We start from the raw sequence: 25,795 nt of genomic DNA on the forward strand, positions 1-25,795 counted from the left end.
CATTTTTACATCAATGCCTTATTTTTAAAATTGAAATATAATAATTTCTCAAATTATAATTGCATCATTTCACTGCTATATGCAATTTCATTTTACTAATCTACCTCCTTGGAGAAAATTGAACTGTATCCTACAGGTAAACTTGAAAACTAGAGCCAATAGAATCATTTCAGAATCTTTTCATTCAAAAAGTTCTGTCTTTGCCAATTCAAAAGTGGGCGTTTGAAATGAACAGATATTTCTCAAACAAAGAAGTAAAAGCAGCAAATAAACATATAAAAATGTTCAACATCACTGTTCATTCAAGAGGTGCCAATGAAAACACTGAGATTCCACCTCACCCCAGAAAGAATGGCTGCTATCAAGAAATCAGCCAATAACAAATGTTGACAGGGTTATGGGGAAAAAGGGACCCTTCTCCATTGTTGGTGGGAGTGCAGACTGGTGCAACCACTGTGGAAATCAGTATGGAAATATCTAAAAAAATTAGGATTAGAGATCCCTTTTGACCCAGGTATTCCCCTGCTAGGTACCTTCCCAAAAGAATTAAAAGAAAATCATACCACAATGACATATGTTCACCCATATGTATTATAGCGACACAGTTTGTAACAGCTAAAGCTTGGAAATAGCCTAAGGGTCCATCAACTGGAGACTGGATAAAGAAGATATGGGTTTTTTTTTTAATAAAATGGAGTACTACTCAGCCATAAAGATTGAGAAACTAGAGACATTTATAGCTAAATGGATGCACATTGAGGCCAGACTCTTAAGTGAAATAAATAAGGACACATGTAAATATTGAATAGTTTCTCTGGTGGGAGAAACTAAAAGTGTAAATACGGGTCAAAATGTATAATTGATAATAGAAATGGGTAGAAAAAGTCTAAAGGGGAAGGGGAGGGGGAGGGGAAAGAAAAGCATGGAAAGGAAAAAATATTTAGTGCTACTTAAATGGTTTGTCTTTCTGGATCAGTGAGGATAACAATTAACCCTGCAGTCTTCGAGCCAAGCTGTCAAGAGAGAGCATCTTCCTTTTCTCTTTTATTTCAAACTCTCCTTTCTCAAGGATTTTTAAAACAGCCAAGGTAATTCACATCATCACAGTCTAGCAAGAGGATCACTGCTACAGGATAAGAGTGACTTCTTTTACATCTGTAAAATTGGGAGGTTAAATTTTAAATACTATCTAACAGTGAGTCTAATATCTTTATAATATAGTGGGAAAAGATTAAATTAATTTGAAGAATAAATTGAACTAATACCTCCAATGCAAACTTAATACAAACGTCTGCTTTTATAAAATGAAGAATTCATTTTTCAACATTAAATTTAGATAACTGAGTCATACAATTAAGTCAATTTTATATCGTTATAATAATGATACATGAAGAACAATTCGGAAGAAAATCTATGGATAACTGTATGAAGTTAAACTTGGATTTAAAAAGTTGAGTCAAATGAATATATGTTTGGTTGTATTTAATTTATGCTATTTAAGAATATAAGATTATTTAAAAAGTTGTCTTCAAATTCATATGTATAAAATAATGACTTCCAAACAAAAGATCTTAATTTGATGTTGATTCAAAATTTGGAACATAGGGACATAAAGAGATTGATATATCTCTTTAAATGTGTCAGTTTGATTGGTCAATCAAATAAAACTTTCATCCTCAGCATGGAAACTTGTCTAGATTATTATTTGACAGAATTGAATGGATAATCAATGTTATTGATCCACTAGCTTCATGTAGCCACTGCTAAACACTAATATTTGCCACCAAAGTATTAGAAGCAGTTTCTATTGAAACATCTTGATTTTCTAAATTTTGTCCTTGAGAGCAGCTGAAACCTATTGGACTGTGAAAGCAAAATTACCTGGAGCAGAAGGTATTTTTAAACACATGTTTTTGCAAAGAAGGCAGCTGCTCACTGTGTGATTTCTGAATACTGCTGTGCTCAGCAGTTAACTTTCTTCTCTTGAAGGTACCAGGGCAAGAAAGATAACCTCAACACATTTTTTTTTCCTATTATTTTTGTTATTTTCTCAGTACTATCAAGTGGCTGATATTTGACAGCAAAGGAATTTTTTTTTTTGAAAACCCACACATGGAATAAAGAAAAGTCCTTTATTAGATGATAGCATTGAGAAAAAAATTTTTATAGTCACAGTGTTTCTGTAAGGAATAGCAGAACAAGTCTATACGTTATCTACAGAATAAATAAGCTTCTTCCTGAAACATGCCTCTTTCTTTGGTTATTATATCACTTTTTAAAAACATTATTTTAAAAATATTCATTTGTAATTTCATGCTATGCAATGATGGGCTGCCATTGTAAAAATGAATATAATTTCCATAAAACAAAGCTAATATTTGACTCATACACCTTCTTCCTTTATACACGTGGAGTACAAAATGCCTTCTATAACAGTGATTAGCAAACTATTCATAGAAAATGTTAATAGATGCTATCACTATTCTTCCCCGAACTTTAGTAAACCTACTGAAAAGTATTGTATGGACTGTTGAAATAAATTTTTAAGTAGCAAATACTTTCATTTGAATATTTATTTATTCCAGAAAGCTCTATAAATTCGACTTGGTGCTAGGGATGAGAAAAAAAATTCTCATTTTTCCCAGGTATATATGAGCACAATCCTGTCTTTATTTAGATTTTTTTCTTCTATTGTCTTAATGAATTGTCATAAATTTGTCTCTCTGTTAATAAGATATGGTCTCTTCTTAACTAACTTTACCCTGTGAATTGACAGAAAGTATGGAATTGCTTTACTACTTTTCTTAAAAATACAGAAGCCTAATTTTGTTTTGCAATGTATTAATGGTTTGAGATTTTTTCAAGATATTTTCATAACTATTTTTAAATCATCTCAATAGCACATAGTGTATAATTAATGAGTGGTAGCACATTTTTGTCCTTTAAGATTAAACACTTTAATTTGGTCATTTTTCCCAAACGAAGAAGTTAGCAAAATGTCGCTGACATGATGTGATACTGAAAACGACAATCTGAGCCAACTCCACAAAAGACAAATGGATGAGGTACGAAAATCCAAAAACACAACTGATCTTTATCCCAGGAAAACATAACTTACTTATTTTATCTTTGACTCATTGCACACATTGCCTAAAAATAAAATAAATTCCAAAGAAAACTCTCAGACAACATATTTTAATTTCATAATAGTATTTCATTTTTAAATTCTCCCCAAACTGTTTTACCTTGCCAGCTATTTTCCATGCCCTTCTGTTTTGAGTACAATGCCTTTTCAACATCTAACAACCACTGGAAAACTGATAAATTATTTATTATCTTAAAAGTAAATGTATACATTTTTAATAAAATGTAGCCAGTATTAAAACTAGTTATTCTGTTTTCAAGCTGATGAAAATTACACAAATGAATATACAAATAAGTAATTTTTAACAAGAGATTTAAATGACAAGTAACCATGAATCAATCAGAAAAGGTAATTGAATTTGTATCCTTGTAGCTAATGAATAGGTTTGCACGTTAAACCAAAATCAGTGACTAAAACAACACAAGTTCATCCATTACCTTCCAATTCTGTAGATAAAAGTCTGCTGTGGTATCAATGGGCTAAAATCAAGGTGTCTTTTCTGTGGGATTTGGAAGAGACTCACTCCTTGCCATTTCCTGGATCTACAGGCTGCTTATTTTCCTTTGTTGAGGGCTCCCTAGGTCCATTTCAAAAACCCACACCAGTGAAGCATTCCTGCCTTGGTTCTATCCTCACATACCTTTGGAGCCAGCCGGGAAAGCTTCTTCAACTTTAATAAATGACTCTGTGTGTGACTTTTTGTGTGTCTTTGTAATGAGGTCAGAACCTACTGAAGAATCCAGTGTAATCTACACATCTCAAAAGTATTTCATGTAACTGCCTCTAGAGAGTGTGTTCACCATGTCTAGTGATACAATCACCAACTTGGGGGATGAGATATGCACATTTCTGAGAGTAGCCATGCTCCCTACTACAGTTCCTTCCATAGGATTCATTTTTTAAATTCTGACTGAAGAACTGTGAGAAAGAGAGAAGACTAACTAAAAGAAATAAATTTACTCAATAGAATGAATGAACTTTAGCTATTCTTTCAGAGATAATTTCAAATTGATGCATTTTTTAAAAACCCAAACCAACCAGTAAAACATGAAATCAAATCGATTTATAGGGAAATTTGTAGGTAGAGGGGTTAGGGCTTTTAGTAAACTTTCAAAACAACATAATCGATTCACTAGTAAAACACATCTATTTAGAAAACTAATACGCCACATCAGGTAGCCTTTAAAGATGTACAATTTAGGGGACGCTAAATGTCCTGAGGTAGTTTAACGAAGTCCTTAGCTGCTCAGATGAGAACAGAAGTGTTGATAAATTGTAAAGTGTGAGGAAGAAAGTGATTAGAGCGAGAAGTAGCGTGAGATCATGCTCGATGAGGAAAAATGAAAACAACTATAGTAAGCCAGGAAACAAGATTATTAAAATACACGGACTATCTTTACACACTAAAATTTATCAAATTAGTATTTAATAATAGATGTATTTGTTGTCATTGCATTATCCTCACCTGATTGTTGTAATTTTTCTCCTCTTTTATATTTATGTAAAACAAAAAAACATCTTCATGGGGGGGGCGTCCCTGGATCAAACTCAGGACCTTGTACCAGCCCCGCAAAACCTTTAAATAGAATTTAAATAGAATCAGGATGTGTTGTGTACCTGTACCAATTCACTACCCTGAATCCAATCATTATGTGCCACATACAGGTACTAATTTTTTTTTAATTAAGAGAGTATTCAATACTACACATGGACTATGGAAAAAGGACAATAATACTTAGAATTAACTAATCTACTCAGCAGAAAGTTGAATTACATATTTCTAAAATTCAAAACAAATTTAAGTCGTACCAAGTAAGTACATAAAATGATGAATTTTTCAAAGGGTACACTTTTACTATTTTTTTTTTTATTGAGTTTATTGGTACATTTAGGGATACAGTACAGTTACATTCATTGTTGGGATCATGTACCTTTACATGGCAAGTCTTGATTCTCATTTTTTTCCCCTTACCTCTGCCCTCCCTTCACCCCCTCCTCCCCTCCCCATCTACAAACACTTTATTTTCATCTTTTCCTTCTCTCACATTTTTTTCTTTTCCCTTTTTGTTATTCCCCTACATATCACACCTTCCCTACATTGTGTAACCTTCTGCTTATCATAATTACTAGGGTTGATATATCAGTCAAAAATATATATAGGGTCTTCAGTAAAGTTTGAATTCCAAATAAAGAACAAAACTTTAGTATAAATGTCTAGTAGTATAATACTTGTGGTTCATCTGAATTTCAAATAAAATTATACCTCTTTTATTTATCTGACAATTTTAATTAATGAAAAATATACAAATGTAAAGAGAGGAACAATAAAGTCTTTAGAAATGACTAAAAGAATGTTAACTCTGGGCAAATGTTGATCTGAAAACAATCAAATTAACCAGAAAGAAAATAAAAAGAAAGCATTTGTTGCATTTACAGGCCTACATGCATGCTGATGGTTCATTTGAAATTTCCTGACTTAGATTCCAAAGTTATGCTTGTCTTTTGTATGTTCCAGTAGTGTAAAGTCATATGTCTATTATAAATCATCTCTTGTTTGGGTACATTAAAAGTGTTTCATTAATCACTATATTCAACGAAGGCTCATGACTCAATGCAGTTTAATAGTCTAGTGTTTGGGTATAATAACACACAATCTAATGGTGTTAAACAAAATAATAAGAATAAAAGAATCAAAACAGGTAAAACACAAAATCTAAAGCCAATTTGGATCCATCACTTCTCTTATGATAGGTACACAAAGCTATAAAATGATGCTGTATTGGAAAGATTTTTCTGCTGATGCAAAGAAAATGATTCCAACTTTTGACATACAGGGAAGGGAAATTCATTTCAGAAATGCTAGATAGAAAATTGGTTTAAAAATGTGTGTGACTAATATCCACAGACCCAGCATAAGAAATATTGTTTACAAGCATTGATATTACCCAGGACATCAACTCTGAAAACTTGCTTTTAAATCTTCGAGTAAGAGTTAATGGAAATGATTATAAATGAAGCAATAGATCAAGACTAAAGTCATGCTAAAATATTGTTTTCCTGCTACTTGAATTAAAATATGATGCCTTACTATGACCTACTCTGATTAGCTTTATTTATTCATTTCACTGGTTCAGACTCCTTATGTTTCTGGCTTCTTCTGTGTACCTCTGCTGTCATTCACAGCACAGTGGGCTTCAAAGTTTAACTACTTGCTAATTGTTAGATTTTATATTATTGCTTTCATGCTTCCAGATAAAGTTCTCTTTTGCTATTCTTAAAATGAAACCTAACCAGTAAAAGACCATGAGTTTATTCAAATAAATTTTAAAATCTTTAAACAAGTACATTTTTATACTTAGGCTGAAATAGAATTGGATCTCTCATTGTGATAAATAGGGTGAGGAAAAATAAACTCTACAACAATTCAAATTTAACTTTTATGCAGTGATGTATAAATTTAAAAATTTAGAGTGTGAATTATGTAACACATGTAGCTGCTTTTACTTTAACGTGTGTTAATATGTATAATAATTTTAATATAATAAGATATACATAACAAGAAACAACGAAAGTGACTGTGACAATCAGCTAATAGCTGTAGTAGACAATTCAGAAGCCATTTAAAAAATTTATGAGCGCAGTTTCAGCAATTGAACAGAAAAGATCTATGATTTACATCCAAATCTTTGAACTTGAACAAGTCCTGGGCTCCTTTGTAATAATAAGGCCTAACAACATAGAGAAATTTATATGCCAAACATTGTTCCATATGTTTGATACTTAAAATTTTATTTAGTACCTATTAGAATTATAAATAAGTACTACAATAATTTTCATTTTGGACATTAAAACCTGAAATTTAAATTACCTTTTTAACAATAAACAGTGAGTTATGATGGAGACCAGATTCAAGCTTTTTGATGATTTGGGCGGAATAGTTTCTTAAATCAATGAAATGTCTGAGAATTTGTCCTTTTATGAATTGAATTTATGACAAAATTAAGTACGTGAGTTGGGCTACACCTCAGTGGTGCAGTGCCTGCCTGGCAAGCAGGAGGCCCTGAGTGAGAGTCCTGGTACAAAAACAAAACAAAACACAACAACAAGAAAACAAAAACAGAAAAATGTAAGTATGTGAAAAACACATTATGACGGTCAGTGGTGATTGCCCATTTCACTGGATTAAGAAATGCCTAGCAGATTAGCAGAGCACACTTTCCGATGTGTCTAGAGATTACCTCCATGCGGGCCAGCAAGATGAGGAGAAGGGGCACCTGCCCTGAAATGCTTGGCTCCAACCACTAAACGGGAAGCTGAGACGGAATGAAAGGGAAATGGGAAAGCAGTCCCCTGCGATTTACAAAGCTCACTTCTGCTGAGTAGGGGCGTCCTTGCTTCCACGATTATCTGTGGACATCGAATTCCAGCTTCTTCTGTCTTTTTTTAAGTATTCATTAAGTGAATCGGTGCGCTTTAAGTATACAGTGTGATGACACTCACCGTTGGGAATCTGCGTCTGTGCATGGTGTGCCTGGGATCTTACTTTCTCCCCACTCTCCTGCCCTCCCTTCAAACCCTCCACCCTTCCCTTTTTGAAGACTGTTTCCATTTTTTCCTTTTCTCAGATGTATTCCATACCCTTCTTTCCTCTTCCCGGTACCTGGCACTTCGCCTTTCCGGTGCACCTTTTCTTCAGCCTTTTAACACGGGCTGACACCAGCCACTCTCCAGGGAGCTTCCAAGTTGTCATTCTGTGGTTACTGCTGCACCCTCGATCTCTGTTGTTCTTTGGCTTCCTCATTCTCGGACGGGGCAGCTCCTGGACACTCTGGTTCTTTGGCGCACAGATCGTCATTGCCGTGGTGAGCTTCCCTGCTTTGGACCCTTTAATTTATCTAGTAAATTCCTGTGTGTGTGTGTGTGTGTGTGTGTGTGTGTGTATAAAAATTATATACGTATGCATGCATAGGTGTGTGTGTATGCGTGTGTATATGTATGTACATATTCTGTTCTTCTAGAGAATCCTAAACAATACACACTTAGCTGTACTCTAGGTGAACCAATACCAGGATGTTTAGATGTATCATCAAACCAGGGAAATCACAAACATACTTTCCTGGCAATTATATCATCAGCACTACATTATTTTTATTCTTTTGGGGATAAATATGATTGTTGGCAGGTGTCTTAGTTTCTTTTCTCGTTGCTGTGACAAAATAGCCCAACACCTGAAGCTAAAGGAGAAAAGGTTTGTTTAGCCCACAGTTTTTACAGATTTCAACAATAATCAGCTGGCTCCAAGGCAGAGCGGTATGGCAGAGGGCATCACAGAGAATCATAGAAAGAGAAGCTGGGTTACAATGGTGCATGCCTGAAATACAAACTATTCAGGAGGCTGAGGCAGGAGGATTCAAGTTTGGAGCCAACCTGGGCCAATTAGCAAGACTCTGGAAATTTAACAGAAAGTCCAGCAATATAGTTCAGTAGTAGAGTGCCCTTGGGTTCATGTCTTATTGCAATAAATGTATGTCTGGGGGGATATTTTAGTGAGGCGTTATTTGTAGATTAGCTATCATCAGAAGTTCTTTCTTCTGAGAGTCACTGTGTGTCAGGGAGCATAAACCAAAACACAGAGTGTGTTTCAAAACATTTCAAACTAAGTTTCTTTATATATTATGCTCACTTTACACAATGATTTTGAACCTAGCAATGTTTCCTCTTCCTTCTCACTTAAATTTCAAAGTTGTTCTGAGAGCCTGATTAGTTGCCTTTTTTGTTTCTGCAGTTGGAGTTATCATTTTTGTTAGATGGGGGGAAAGAGTGCTTCATAGAGGTTACGATTACCTGATGCCACAGGGCTAACAGTTTGTTTTTAAAGAACGCACTAGATTGCTTTACAAAAATAATTGCCATAACAGGATAGTCTCTAAGTTTACCATCCATATATTGAAATATCAAACTATGCTCTATAGATATGAACAATCATAAAGCAATAACTGTGAAAATTAATTCTAAAAAAATAGATAAGGTGCATTCTCCCACATTATTTGCTCTAAAATTATCAATTAAGAGAAAGGCTTAGTTGTAAATGCAGGTTCCTTCTTGTGTGCACACAAAATGCATTGGGAAGAATAACTTCTTAGATGCTAGTACCTTTGTAAAAGAATCCTACCTGCACTATTCATATCACTATAATCATATGTACTTAGATCTTCTAAATACAGCTTTATTCTATAGATTAAATTAGGTGACATAAGTAAAACTGACAGCAAAACATCAATTATTTAACTGAAATAATCATTTTGATCACTTTCACATTCTCATTATTTATTCCAACTTCATGGTTTTCTCTTCTGTAAATCTATGATCATGGGAATCTGTGTTGTTTCAGTTAATTCATACATGATATTGGGAAACATTTTTCCAGACAGAATAAAGAAATGCCCTATTAAGCTTGTTACAAGCATCATAAATCACTTTTTAAAAAATATATAATTCAAGAGACCATTTAGCTATTAACACACTGGCTTGTGTTCTAGTTCAAACACTTAATTTTGTTTCAGAAAAATATTACAAAATGTTAGTTTTTTGGGTATTTTGTATGACATGTTTACTCATCTATTTCAAACTATAATTTTATGCTCTCTTTATATCTGGCTTTAAAATCTGAAGGTGTGAAAGTTCTAGTGTTAAAATTATGTTCAATCTACACTTATCCAAAAAAGTATGTTTCAATGCACATATAATTTTCTCAGTATTCATGTTTCACAGTTTTATACTTTTATTGATACTTTGGATACTTCAATGGTGATTTTTAAACCTCTAGCAAATGCATATGCAAACATTGCTGTTTCCTTTTGAATTACTGAAAGTGTTTGTATTTTCTAAAATTTTTCATGGAGACCTAATATTTATATAGGGTTGGGGGGCACATTATGGTTACTCAGTGCATGTACACAATCAAATTAGTATTCCTATTTTTTCAAACATCTATCATTTTATGTGCCTGGAACTTTATAATTTCTTTTTTCCATGCATTCTTCAGTTTTTACGTACAGACCAAAGGTGATCAGAAAACAGAAATTTGAACTCGTCATTTGAAATATAGCAGATCATTTTAATCAATGGTTACCCTACTCTGTTATGGAAAATCTAGAACTAATTTAGTATGTCTAGCTGTATTTTGATGCCTTTTATTGCACTTTTTGCAGCATTCATTGATCCTACCCTGTTCCTCTCTGCAGGGACCACTAACTCATTCTGTCTTCTAGGGAATCAACTTCTACAAATAAGTGAGAACATGTAGGATTTGTCTTTCTGCACCTGACTTATTTCACTTATTACTATAAAGAATAGAGTAACTAATTTTAAATCCATTTAGAGTCAAAAAGAAAGTATGTAACATCTCGCGGGTGTAAAACTGTAGCTAAAGCTCCAGTCCAGAAGGTGAGCCATCTCTGCCACCCGAGGGCATGTGTGTGTATCGGAAACCAAAACTCTAGGAGGTAAAAGCTGTGGGCCCAGGCGGGGTGGGCTGGCATGTTAATCCCTGAATAAAGCTTGAAGAGAGCAAATTGCAATTCCTCGGGGAAACGGTGATGAGAATAAAATCTGTCCTGCAGAAGCAATGTGAAAACATAGTTACATTCTGATCATCTGGCTCCCTAACCTAGTATCGGAGGGACTCAGAACGACTGTCATCATTCCGCTTCCGGATTAATTTACTCTTGCCTGAGAAGATGAATCAGAGTTCTGTACATATTTAATAAAATCACTACAAAGGCTAATACATGCAAACATCTTCAAATAGGTACATGTACATATATATAGGCTTTCCATAAATAATTCTACAAGTTATCCGCGACCATTATCAGTGGCGGTTTATATGGTAACAGAGACGATGCTATCACTGACAGTTTTACAAATCCAATCACAAAGCTAGGGAAAAGCACATGAAAATGATCATTTATTTTAATGTCATATGCCAGGAAAATTAAGCAAGCATCCCATGGCAGACAAATGTGCGCACTAATTATTATCCATATTACTCATTACAGCTTCAATGTTTTAGCGAAGTCATTTTGAAAGAATAGTTCATAAGTTTGATATCATAACACATTTTGGCTCCTACAGGGTCAGACGATGATTTTCAGTTCCTGCTGGGGAACAGCTATGAAATTGCTTGCATAAAGTAATTTATGATGAAGATTTTAATGGGAAAATAGTAGATGATTGCATAGAATGTTTTTACCCTACTCAAATGAATTCCTCTCCTTCTTTGCACAGTAATGCTTAACCAATCTATTTATTGAACACCAAGGGGATAATGGTAATAATTAAATAGTTAAATATTTTATCCTAATAATATTCACTAGTATTGGTCCTGAGCATCAAACACTATTATTTTGAAATAATAACATTTGAAAACTTTGTTCAACATTGAAAACAATAATATCCAAAATCATATATTATGGCTTTGAAAATGTGCTTCAGACTTTTCAACCAAAGATATAAGACAAAGCGTCATCCTGAACAGAAACTCAACGAGGATCAGTCTGCAGAAATGGTTAAATCAGTAGCATAATGATGGCTTCAAAGTCCAGAATCCTCTGCCTTCCTACGCTGGAATCATCAGCATGCATCTGTGCCTCTAACTTCTTTCATAGTTTGAGCAGTTGCTGATATCAGGCCTTGACATAAAAATTACCCAAGAGGGGGACCAGGGATTTAGCTCAGTGATTCTACCGCTTGCCTTGCAAACGCAAGGACCGGAGTTCAATCCCCGGTGCCAAATAAATAAATAAATAAACAACAGGCTATTAGCCCAGGGCTATTTCTTAAACACACACACACACACACACACACACACACACACACACGAAAGAAAGCCAATTGATTTTCCTGTGGAATTCCTTAAAAGAAGAAGAATATCTCTCCAGGAATACCAGCAGACTTCCCTGCACTTCCCTTTATATCTGATTGGCCTGCAGTAGAAAACACGCCAATCTAACCCAATCACAGGAGAAGGAAACGCGAACATCTTCAAAACAGAACCAATTGGGTTTTATGGCTGAACAAGGAGATGGAGTCATATTTCTCTCAACCACACAATGCAAGAATAGATGCGTTAACGAACGGGATTGTATGTATTACAAAAAAAAAAAAGAATTAAAGGAATTGATACTGCTTAGACAACAGTATCTTCCTGAACAACCAGGAACACCTTTCCTCAAGACCTTCAAGAATATAAACTCCCTAATCCTCTAATTCCCCTATGCCAAATTTCAGAGAGAGATTGGAGTGAAAATTAAAAACAAAACGAAACAACGCAAGCTGAATTATATACATGTACCCACTCCTCAAGATGATTGTAAAAATGCACGTGCCACAAACATGTACTAATAAAAGGAAGTTAAAAACAAAACCTTTGCTCTTCAAATTACACTGGTATGAAAATTTTAAAATAAGAAACAGAAACAAAAAGTTTTAATTAATTTGTATATAATCAAGTTCTTATTTAATTATTTATATTGTTGAGTAACTAAAGAAGAAATTTCAATATAATTTGTCAAATTCAAACTGTAACATACTTAAATAGTTTTCAATATAGTAAATCCAGGCATGATGGATGTAATCCCACACTTGGAAAGCTGAGTCAGGATTGCTTTGAGTTCAGGTCACCCTGGGCTAAGAGTGAGTTCAAGGCCAGTCTGAAGCATGTAGTAAGATGTTGTCTCAAAAAAAACAAAAACAAAAAGAAAAAAGTAATTTTAGTTAAATGCATTAGTAATATCTATAATTCAATCCTCATTGTTTAATTTGAAAAAATATTAAGAATGTATTATATATCAGGTTAAGAAAATGTCAAAGTAATTTTTCAGAATCAAATAGCCTACTAAAGATAGTTATTAAGATTCTGTTAACCTTAAAATTATTCATTTCATTATATCTTTTATATATATATAATAGGCAATTTTTATAAAAGCCATTATTTTTCTTTTGAGCTAAGAAAACATCTAACTCATAGAAAATGAAATTAGCAAATAGAAAATAATGTTCCAAGTCTTGTGATTACAGTAAAATTATCTATTTAACTATTATTATTTTAAAGATGCTTGCCTATTCAAATTTAAATGGAAGAGTTGAATTTTTGTAGAACTATCAAATGAATAGCGTATCCAATGACACTTTTTTGAATAATATAATTCTTAAAAGGTATTCAGTGATTGATGCCTTTAGCACAATCCATATATATTAACAAATATGCATAGACTGTTTTATCATTTTACAGGAGGCAACCATGATATGGAAAGATAAATTACATGCCCAATTTCACATTTTATATTGTGAAAGAGTAGGAAGCTAAATTAGGATTATTGATTATTTTTTAAACTTTTATTAAGTTTATTGGTGCATTTTAGGTATTCAGGACAGTTATATTCATCATGGAGATCTTGTACCTTTACATGACTTATCTTGGTTTTTATTTTTCCCCATTTCCCAGCCATTCTCCAAAATAGACCACACCCTAGCTCATAGAACATGTTTAAGCAAATGTAAAGAAACTGAAGTTATCAAATGTCTATCAGATTCTTTATTATTTTAATCATTAAAAAAGTCCTTAAAGGTTCTGACATATTGTGTTAGTCACAGAAATTAATAAACAGGTAAAAAATTTTCTTTGTTGTTGAACATTGTTCAGAGCCTTTTAATACTGCAATTGCCACAATTCTGCCTATTGCTCATATGATTCTGAAAAAAGTCAGTTATAACTATCTTAAGTTTATTCATCATCCTTCTAAAGTAGGAGTACACTAGTGTGTCCTAAGCAACTAGAAAATTTCATACATGGCAGGAGTTTAGTGCATAATTATTTAATGAACTGAATCTCTAATGAAATGATATTCTATGACTATAAGTGACATCATACAAGTGCTCTAGAAAATCACTGTGGGTAAGTTATTAGTAAGTATGATAGTTACTATCAAAGAACACATTCAGATGCATCTTTGATCTAACCTTTACAGTTAGAATAAACATATTAATGTGAATAAATCCCATCTTTCATATTAGGAAGGATAAGAACTACTGTTTTGCTATATATTTATTATAGTTATTATTTGCCATTGTATTTATTGCAAAATAGTTTGAGAGAAAGGGAAAGATGTCCACAGAGATGTTAAAAACTAGTTTTATGTCTTACCCAACACATTTGGTAGGTTTGTTTAAGTGAGTAAGTTATAAATTTATGAGTTCTTAGTGGCATAATTAATTCACTGAAAAGATTTACATTAGTTTTTGTCTCACCTGAAATTGTCACTCAGTTGAGATTTACATTTTATGCAGTCACCTGACATAAAAGGTAATGAATTTTGCTCACTGTAATCAGACACAGCTGAGGAGTGGCTATTATCAAAATTTGTCAGACGTTGGTTTTGCTAAATACTATAAACATTCGCTTCCACTTTAAATAATATATTAGGGGTGACAGTGATGTCACCAAGAGCAACTTCTCTTAGTGAGTCACAGACCTGCAGAAATCTCGGCTTCTTCTTTTGACCTCATATCTGAATTTTCTTTTCCATAACTACCTGGTCTTTGTTTCTGTTCACTTCTTTCTACAATGTTACATCTCCTTAAATGTGCTAAAAAGCTCACAATTTATTTCTCTTTATCTTCATCCTGATTATTTAATGAAAATTTTCATGTAATTCTGAATGTGGAAGGATGGATAATAGTGGAATGGAGGGCTTGCCAGCTCGTGAGGGAAAGAGAGAGAGAGAGAGAGAGAGAGAGAGAGAGAGTGTGTGTGTTCATGTGTGAGCATCCAGATATGATAGCTAAATGCAAATCATGTCTATATGCTAAAATTTGAACTTTAGGTCACTAGTCTATCAACAATTTTATAATTCAAAATAAGGTTACTATTATTGGGGACAGCTAATAATAGAATTATCAACTTAGTAGAAATCCATTTAATAATGTTGCTAGAAAAACTTTCTTTGGTAAGTTAGGATGGTCAGGATAGTGATATTTGGCAGTATGTAATGACTGAGTAAAGCTTCTAGAGGGTCTTCAGTGAGGCTGGAATAATTTGCTAGTGTTTGGAAGCTGATTAGACAGATGTTCACTTTGTGAATATTCATTGAATTTTATGCACTATAAAAGCACATTTCTGAATGTATGTTTCATACCAATAAAAATGTACTTAATGTTATCCTTTATTTATGCTTGATCACCCAAGGGTATGATGAAAAGTGACTATAGTAATACAAGGGTATATCCATTCTAAAAGTTATTTATTAGATTTATGATCATTATTCAATAATTTTAATCATAATCATTTCAAATAACTTCTATTTTTATTGAGTTTATTGGCACATTTTAGGTATACAGTACAGTTACATTCATCATTGGGATCTTGTACCTCTACATGACAGGTCTTGGTTCTCATTTTTTCCCCTTGTCCCTGCCCTCTCTTCACCCCCTCCTCCCCTCCCCATTTACAAACATTTTATTTCCAATTTTTCATTTTCTCCTATTTTTTCCTTTCCCTTGTTACCTTTCCCCTATCTTTCCCACTTTCCCTACACCTTTAGCCCTTTTCTTCCTATTTCACATGTATTTATATAGGCATGTAATATTTACATACATGTATAGAAAAGATGCTAATTGCATTATTTTATTATTGCTTTATATGGTTATTGAACTATAAATTTTTAGTGTTCTTTCTGTCTTTAGATAATTGAGGACACTACATGACTTAACCATCCTATTGATAGAAGCTCCAGTAACATAATTAAAAAATAAACTAAGATAAATTATGGAAGATTAATGTGACACAGAGTATTCATATTTTATATAATTTTAGTTACAAAATAATTTGTGGTGAATATTTTCTTGTTTTGATAGAAAATTCGAAATGTAAGAAAATATAAACTAACACATTTCTTAATTCATTAGTACGTTCTAAGAAAATAAATATTATATATTATTTTGAAAGACTAGTGACTTATAAATTTGCCTAAAAGAAATAGTTATTCCATCATTTAATTCAATGGACCAGTTTATTGGATTTACAACATTAATCCATTTAAATCAACATCCTTCTGATACATATAAAAATCAAATATAAACTATTTGAATCAATTTGATACTGCCTTCATCAAGTTACACGCTTGTAAGCATCAGTAAGCACCAAGAAAATATATTTTCCAGCTTTTAAATTACAATAAATATCTAGATAGACATGAGATTGCATATGTAAAATAAGACGTCTCAGTTTCTCTTTTCTAAATTAATGCTTGAATTTCCTAAATCATACTAACCGAAGACGATGTCTGTGCTTATTTTTGTCATGGTTAATGATCTTCTGTTAAAAGACTTTGCAGCATCTTGTTTTCAAAGAACTTGTTGTCAATAAAATATGTGCCAAGCACTGGGCTGGAGACTGGTGATACCAAGATGAGCTGTCACCAGGTGAAGAAGTAAAGTCACACAGAGGATGGGCAGGCTTTGCCTCAGCTCTTAAAAAATAATTGTGAACCTGAGTATTAAGAATTTCTCCAGTGACAGGAGCATCTTTGATATTTGCTTTCTGATTGCTTACTACAACTGTTCATATCCCGAATGTTGAAAAGTGGATAGGTCCATCTTAGAAAGTGGGTGGAATTCAGTATTCATAGCAGGGCCCTTCAACCATACTTGACAGTTTATTCAAAGAATAAATTCATGGTGAGGCTCCAGATGGTATATGACAAAAGAATGACTTGGGATGAGAGCTACCCAGGCCCAAAAGATCAGACCCGTGGTTAGAGGGTAAGTGTCCTGAGCCAGGTGATAATAAATCCCACCTCCAGGGATGAGAGAGGATTCCAGCAATTTCCTTCATTGGCAGACTTCTATACAAGGAAGGCAATGCATCTGTACAACAGTAGCGTCTCTAACTTCTCTCAAGAACTCATCCTGCCTTTTCCTTTAGGTCCTTCTGATTTGTATGCTTTTGCTATCATAAAACAACAATCATTAACTATAGCTTGTTCCTATGTTTTGTGAGCCATTCTAAAAAAACTGTCAAAACTGAGAAAGTTTTCTGGGAACTCACATCTTTGTTTTTTTGAATTTTGTATATAATTCATTTATCCTTGGTTACAAAATATACCTCTCTATTTTATGGGTGGATATTTAATTCCATGTATGTTTTATCTCACCTTTTTCTGTTTCTTTTGTTGTTGTTCAGAGATCTGATTTCATAACTCATTTTTATTTTATTTAAATTAAACATGTTAACGGTGACTATAACATGTTCTGCTACCTATTTATATATTGAGTAGTAATTTCATTGTGTGAAACGTATCTATCTTCTAAAACATAGTTTCTTTAGTGGCGAAGCATTTAAACTCTTCTTTAGTCTGAAAATACTGTATCCTCTAATTTGTGGACACTGTACCACGCAACGAAGTACCACAACTACTTACTTCTACGCATGCCCTGAGCTTTCTTTCTCTACCCTTCCCAACCTCTATTAGCTGTCTATTATCTATCAGGCTACTCTCAACTTCCATGAGTCACCTTTGTTAGGCTCCTTAGAGAAGAGAGATTATGGAATACTGGTCTTTAGATCGTTTCCGTTTTGGGCTGTTGTAAAAACAATATGGGAGTGAACGTGTCTCTGATAATGATCTCATTTCTTTGAAATATATAGCCAGTAGCTAGATTGCTGAATTATATGGTAATTCTCGCTTTAATCTTTTAAGGAACCTTCATGCTGTTTTTCATGAGGGCTGCTCTGGTGTACATCCTCATCGGCAGTGTGTAAATGCTCCCTGCTGTGTTCATCCCCATTAGCGCAGCAGCCTAACTGGAGTAGCAAGTACCAAAATGGGTGATCCGGTTTTCATTCTTACCTGTATTCTGTCTAGTCCATGATTTCTATGCACTCATTTGCCAACCTGCTCTTGAGTGGCAAACGCACACACACGCACACACGTACACACGCCTCACACATACTGCCAAGAACGCAGCGCACCAAAATACTGTTTACTGAACATTTTAAAACGTATCTCCTTCGGAAAACTGTGGAGAAATATTGATCATAAATAACCACCTGTAATATCTGTTGTGAAGTGTTGCCTTTTGAATTGAAATGGTAAATCTCTAGACTTTCTCCACCCAAAAGTATATTCGGGCACCACTTTCCCTTCGTCAGAAATTACATTTTTGCCCGAGTTTTTATCATTTAGCAGATTTTGAGTTTTGTTATTCTACCTAAATTCACATGTATGAATATTAATAGTTTTGAACAAATGTCACTATATAAATTTATAAATTGCCTATCTATATAATTTATCCATTTTTTCTCTTTGTCTACTAATTATTGACTTGCAGAAATCTTTATATTCTAGATTTTGATCATGTTTCATTTTTCCATGTTGTGAATATATTTGTAAATTATTTATCTTTCTATCAAATTTGTCTATCATATACTTTATTATATAGAAATGCTTAATATTATTACAGAAACTTTCTTTAATGTTTTGCAGATTATATTTTGATTTTGAAATTTGGCTTAAGAAATACTGTACCACCTTCGTTCGTCAGTATACTTTACATGCACAGATTGCCCTGTGCCAAAAAACAGTGCAAGTAATCACCTTGCAAACAGAACTTATGATATATTGTAAAATTTTTAAAATAAAAGATGCTCTTGCAAACTTTATTGTTACTTTATCATTGAAATCATAAGTACTTTAGGAGTAATGACAGCTTACAAAGGATAAACAAATATTTTTTAAAGATAGTGTAAATTGCTACTGAAATATTCCAAAATATATGCATTACATATAAATCTTTTCTCAAGGTTCTAAAATATTTTATTGAGAAGTTGTAACAGTTCAAGGTTTGAAAGATTATAAAATATTACAAAGTTTTAATCTGCTGCAATTTATATTGAGGAACAGCATCTAGGAGCACGAATATATTTTGTAGACATCATCTGTAAAGCTCTCAGAATATAGGAAATTGGAGCATCTATCTTCTGTCATTGTCAGCCTCTCCAGTACGGAACATTATCTATCTCTGTAATTCTTCTGAGCAAGAGATTCCGGAATTAGTGGTTGCTCACATGGTTAAGAAAGAGACAGGAGAATGTCTACAACAAGTTCGTGTTTATTCATACTTTTCAAATGTGAATAATGAAATGTAGCCATTAAACTTACCGAAGCTACTACGGTAAGAGCAAGAGATTATCTTATATCCAAGGAGAAATAGGTTTTTTGTTGTTGTTGTTGTTGTTGTTTGTATCGGGGATCGAACTCGGGTCCTTGTGGTTGCGAGGCATTCAGCAGAACCACTGAGATAAATACCCGGCCTGAGAAATAGTATTTTACACATAACCTACACTGATTTTTACTGGATCGAGAGTGAACCTTTTAGAAACATCTCCTTAGGCTCTTCGAACAGATTCTGAAGCAGTTTCCAGGTGAAATCGCCATCCTTCTAAGTCACATTTCTGCTATTTCAATCTTCCTCAAATTTGCTTCTTCAAAGTGAATGACCACGTAACCGAACATTAATAACAAGAATTCCACGTCACTCCTTTCATCGACTTGCAAATGTAACCATTCACGCTCTCTTGAAAATGGAGAAATGCAGTGAATTGCGTTGGCGATTGCAATTCCGTCAGGCAGTTTTGTGAAGAGCCAGCTCTGTTTCTAATTCCTGTTAGATGTTCCCAGGAAAAAGTGTCACGCTTTGTATGGGAGGTTAATCTTTGCTACAACCAGAAAAGAAGAATCTGTCTTTCTTACCGACGTGTAAGTAATAGAATTAAAGTCAATCGAAGAACCAGTAGCAGAAAAAGATGAAAAACTGAATCCTTGAGTCAAATGGTGAATAGTCACAGTCAAATAACATAAAGCAGAAATACTCATGAATTCAAGACGATGAAGAAATAAAATAGAACTATATCCAAATTTTAAAGGTGAATTTGGGCATATTGTCTTATGATTTTATACTTCCCTTAGAGGATGACCTCATGGACAGGACATGTCAAAGGTTGAATGTGTGTGTGTGTCTGTGTGTGTGTGTGTGTCTGTGTGTATGATGTGTGTGTACATGGCTGTATGTCATTTCAGATTGTGCAGAATATATTTGAACTTGTGTCAGCAAAGTATGCCTTAAAAATTAAATAGAGTGATAAAAGATTGTAAAGTTGTAGGTGACAACCAAGATGAAAAATAAAAAAAACAAAATCAATCAATCAATCAATCAATTAATCAATCTAGAGATTTGACTACAGCGCCCCAGTTCACTACACGGACTAATTAAAATTATTTTTGTAACAAAGAACTAGAAAAATAAGAAGTAAAATGATAAAAAGTCAGATATCCAGGAAATGCCTAAGCAAGTAATGTATTACTAGTTCCCTCGTTTTTAAAAAATAAAATCCAAAGCTAAGAATCCACTAGTTAATGACTTGAAAGATACTTCAAATTATGAAGCTTTTCAGCAAAGGAAAGGACTGATTAGAGATGAAGATATAAAAAGCCAAAATATGTTCAAAAAATTTACAAAAATTTTCTATCCTTTCTAGACACGGCAATAACAAGTTTCTTCTCAAAGTTCAATTCATAAGAAAGTGGATGCATATTGAGGTCATACTCTTAAGTAAAATAAGTCACACGTGTAAATACCAAAATAGTTTCTCTGGTGTGAAAAATTAAAAGTGTAAATAAGATCCAAATGGTATAACTGACAATGTGAAATAGGAAGAAAAAGGCTAAAGGTGTAAGGGAAATGGAAAGGGTAGGGGAAAGAAAATAAGGGACAAGAAAAAATATGAGAAAAGGAAAAAATGGAAAGAAACTTTTTGTAAATAGGGAAGGGAGGAGGGGGTGAAGGGAGGGCAAGAGTATGGAGAAAAATAAGAACCAAGACCTGTCACGTGAAGGTACAAGATCCCATAATGAATCCAACTGTACTGTATACCTAAAATGTAACAATAAACTCAATGAGGAAAAAAAATACAATTAAAAAAATTAAAAATAAATGCATGATAACATGTGATCATCCATAAAATAAAAACCAAGTCATTTCTGTCCTTTGTGAAGTTGAATTAACATTTGTCCATGTTGCCTTCTCAAGCCTTTACAGTGTTGCATTTATTTCTGAGACATGGAATTGAAAATTTGGTTGCAATGTTTAATTCCAGAGATATTCAGTTTTCTGATATCCAGCAATCCTTGGAAAACTTCCCTGACAAGAAAGCAAAACAATAATCTGATGTCTATCTCTTATATAATAATTATGTGACTAGAATTTTTCTACAACAATGCACCATCTCATAATATGTCCTGGTCTTTATTTTCCTTTTGCTTTTATTTTTCTTGCTAGATCTGAATTATTAAGTGATTAAATTATCCTCTATATAAGTATTGCACTTCAGGAAACAATATCATTTCTTTTAATGTTTCAAATAATAATAATTTTAATAAAAAATTCTCCCAAGTTTGAAATTACTAATGTAGACATCCAGAGTTCCTTAGGCTAAATATACTTCTTGGAGGCTTGGAAATATTTGTAAGTGCTAGTCATTTATAGCACTCACTGAGATATCAGAAATACAAGATATATATATATATATATAGTGTGTGTGTGTGTGTGTTGTGTGTGTGTGTGTGTGGGTGTGTGTACCTGTGTGTGTACCTGTGTGTGTATGTATCTCCACTTATACTTTGGATGAAATTTATATTCCAGTGAGAGCAGAGCTAGCAAATTCCAAATTTGTTTATTGTTTTAAAATAATGAACAGGCTACTGAATAAAGAATATGTAAAAGTCTCTTAAAAACAGCACAAATCTATGAGGTACAGTAGAGCAGGACTGCCTGCCCTCCGTCAGTGGTGCAAATCGATAAGGAAGAGAGGCTATGTGACACATCGGGAGTCAGTCTCCCAGCCCAAGAAGTCTTACCGGGTTGTAGATTAAGTAAAGTTCTAAAAATTTAGGATATGTCTACAGCATTTTCTCATATGTAGAATGGGCATAACTCACATTAGCTGAACTCACAGGAGACTGACAAATAATTAATGTATAAAGAGAAAGAGATGTTCAAAGGGAGTGTGGCATTCATTTTCTTTATTCCAAACAAATTCTCCCTGGAGGAATATTCTCATGAAAAACACAACGAAGCTGCAGCTGAGTGATAGTAATAATTAGCTCCTGAGACCAGAAGTGACTGCATCTGCTGAGCTGATCACCTTGGTGACCAAGCCTGAAGACACAATAAAATATTCTTGATCGTAATGTTTAACTTTTCTAAAAATAGTCCACTTACTGTTCTCTCACTGATCACATAGTCTTCTTAAAAAAAACACTATTATAATAAATTGAGAAAAGGTGAATTACGTTAATTAAAACTCAACCTAAAATCTCAGTGTATGGAGAGGTGGGCTGGCTGATTGAAATAGCATTAAAATTTTGGAAAGTGATTGTAGCTTCACTTTTCCTCCACTGCACAAGTTCTCCTGCCTCACTTCCATTCCATTTCATCCCTACAAAACTCTGGAACTTTGATAAATTGAAACCTGCAGGGTTAGAGAGAAGCAATAGCCTCTAATTATAGAATTATAGAATTCTAATTATAGAATCTTATTTACCCAGCACATAAGGGTAATGCTCTTAATTCATAAAATAGAAAAAAAAAGTCTGAATTAGCTTGAGTGAGATTAACTTTAATTAAAAAAACAGACATTTGTCTGTATCAGTGATAAAATATTAACACAATTTACTTTTCATTCATGTTCATGCTGCCCACTGTTTCCTCCTCTCATTTTTGGACTCAGTTATTATACGTGGACAACTCTAGAAAATTTAATGAGGAAAGAGAAAATGGAATCTTATGTGCAAAGTGCACATTTATCCACACAGAAGCGACCATGTTTAATTCAACTGGCCAAAATCACAAAGCCAAATCTGACCTCCAGTGTGAACGCCTATAAAACGGAAAAGTAAAATGACCTAACATGATACTAATCTTTACATTTACCTAGAACCTGAGGTATACTTTTTACGAACTACCACACACAAGAGATATAGTTAAGAAAACTGTGTTATTACCATTGTCTAAACTTGCTTAGGTAAAATATTATGACATATAATGGGTTTATTTTTAAATCTAGGGTGAGGTGGGCAGAGTGGAATTGGTGCACCTGTGCGCGCACACACACGCACACACACACACACACACGCACACACACACACACGCGCAGCAGAGTTTTCTCTTTCTCTCAGTACTGGTTCCTCAAGGAGAGAATGGAGTTTTGGGCCTAGCAGCTAATGAAAGAACACAAGGCAGAAGGAAGACAAGCAGCTAACTTCACTGTTTGATTTTGTCTTTTTTTGAGGGTTGTTAATATTTGGCATATTTATTTTCTCACTGGTCCTGAAGAATAAACTACAGAGTCCAACCTAGGAATAATTTAGGGTTGACTAAAGATCTTTGATTCAACAGAGATCTGGGCAATTTGCAAAGCATGACATTCAAATGAGTGAGATTGGAAACGGCACACTTCGGTCCTCCATCATTAGTAGTTGTTAGAATTAATGACCGGAAAGAGAATGCTCTGTGTGCTTGTCAGTGTCACATAATCGTAAAACCTAAAATTTGGGGAAAAGGACAATGAATTACATAGTTTGTTATAGACTGCAATGGTAAAAAATAAAAAAGAAGAAATGTGTCTAGTTGGATAAAGAAATGCTTGTATCTCTTGATATCTTCAAATTAGAAAAAAAATAAGATAAAAAGGTTTTATTTTTCAAAGTGTGACCCAAAGAGGATTTTTCACATGAACTGTAAAATGTCAAGGGTGAATGTGAAGAAGAAAATATGTTCCTATGCCTCAGTACATTAACCATCCTTCAATTAGAGGAACTACACTAGTTTTTAGTCTATAGTATTTTATTTAGTGTTTTGAGGCCTTCATTTGTACAAGGACACTATGTCTACAGTCAAAAACAATAAATCAAAACAAGAACAAACTTCAAAGTAATAAGATAGGACTAACTAAATTCCATAAAGAACTCTGAACGAAGTCCTATTTCATGGTGACTGAGATGTTAGGAAGTTGGGATGGATCAGAGAATGCTCCATATCTAGGGTGTTATAAAAACAGGACTGATAAAAGCTTTACACCTGTCTTCTTCTGAGCATTCATTTTACAGCTGGTCATGGCACATGGTAAACAAAATTCTTTATTAAAATATGAATTCTTAGAAGAAGCTTTGAAGATAACGTGGATTTCCAAGTGAAGAGAATGTTTTAACTGAAAACTATAAAGTTAGCATAAACCGCTAGTTGACCTTTACCAAGTAGAGTACAGATTATTTTTATGTTTAAAAGAAGTAGAAACAAGTTTAAGAAGTTAATTAATGTTTCAGCTGCTCCTGATTTGGGACTCTCATAGTTTTCATTTGTTTTGAACATTTTGTGTGTGTGTGTCATGTTTTTTTTGCACTAGCAAAAACTTTGAGGTAATCACACAATTAAACCTAATTTTTTAAATTCTTATTTTATATTGTCTAAACACTTGTAAAGTTTTGCTATTAAAAAGTCATTGGGAATTTATTCTATGTCTTCAGAAAACACAGGTTCCAAAATTATTTTTACATTATACATTTCAGATATGTTTAACTCAAAGTCTCTAAAAGAGAAAGAACTACTGTTTTACTTTCACATTAAAGATTTTATGAAAAATTTGCTAATATCAACTCCAGTAAAAAACTGTAAATTTCCACATTTAGAGTTTGCTAAAACATGTATACATGATTCAGGAAAAGAAAAATGATGTTTTTTTTCAACAAATTGTGTTTCCGTCATATGGGGGACCCTGGAGGATATCGTATAACACAGAAAACGCACTACAGAGGAGGCCCTTAGAGAAGAAATTGAAAATGCATGTGCGGCAATCTCAATGGCCAAGGTTTTCCAGGCAGCAGTTACCTGTACTCACAAATGTCTAGAACCGAATGGACACCACTTTGAGCACCTCTTGTATTTGTGGATAACAAACATAACTTTGAATAATCTTGTGATGTCTCAATAAATTTGGTATTAAAATACTTATACAAGTTTTTATTTTCCTGAAGTGTGTATACATATTTTTCAAGGTCTCTGTATTTGAATACAAAGGGGCCACATGCTGGACACAAGGAGATAGCTCAGTAGTGTAATTTCAGGTCAAGGACTGTGACACCTCCTGCCTTGTTTTTAGGGCCCACAGTTATTTTTGCTCTCCTAGGTTTATTCTGGTTCCAAATGAATTTTAGGACTTTTTTCTCTAATTCTACAGGGTATGCTGTCCACATTTTGATTGGGGTTGTATTTAATCTGAATAATAATTTTGGGAGTATGGCCATTTTCACTATGTTGGTTCTTCCTACCTACAAATAAGTAAGGGATAGTTTTCCATTTTTTGATATGTTCTTTTATTTCCTTTTTCAGAGCACCATAGTTTTCAATGTAAACATATTTTACTTCCTTTGTGAGATTAATTCCTAAGTATTTCATTTTTTCAATGCTACTGTTAAAATGTGGTTCCCTAATTTCTCTCTCAATGAATTTATTATTCATATGCAAGAATACTATTGATTC

Source organism: Fukomys damarensis, unplaced genomic scaffold (genome assembly GCF_012274545.1).
Source record: "Fukomys damarensis isolate Sample0158 unplaced genomic scaffold, DMR_v1.0_HiC HiC_scaffold_11, whole genome shotgun sequence".
In the NCBI taxonomy this organism is placed as follows: domain Eukaryota; kingdom Metazoa; phylum Chordata; class Mammalia; order Rodentia; family Bathyergidae; genus Fukomys; species Fukomys damarensis.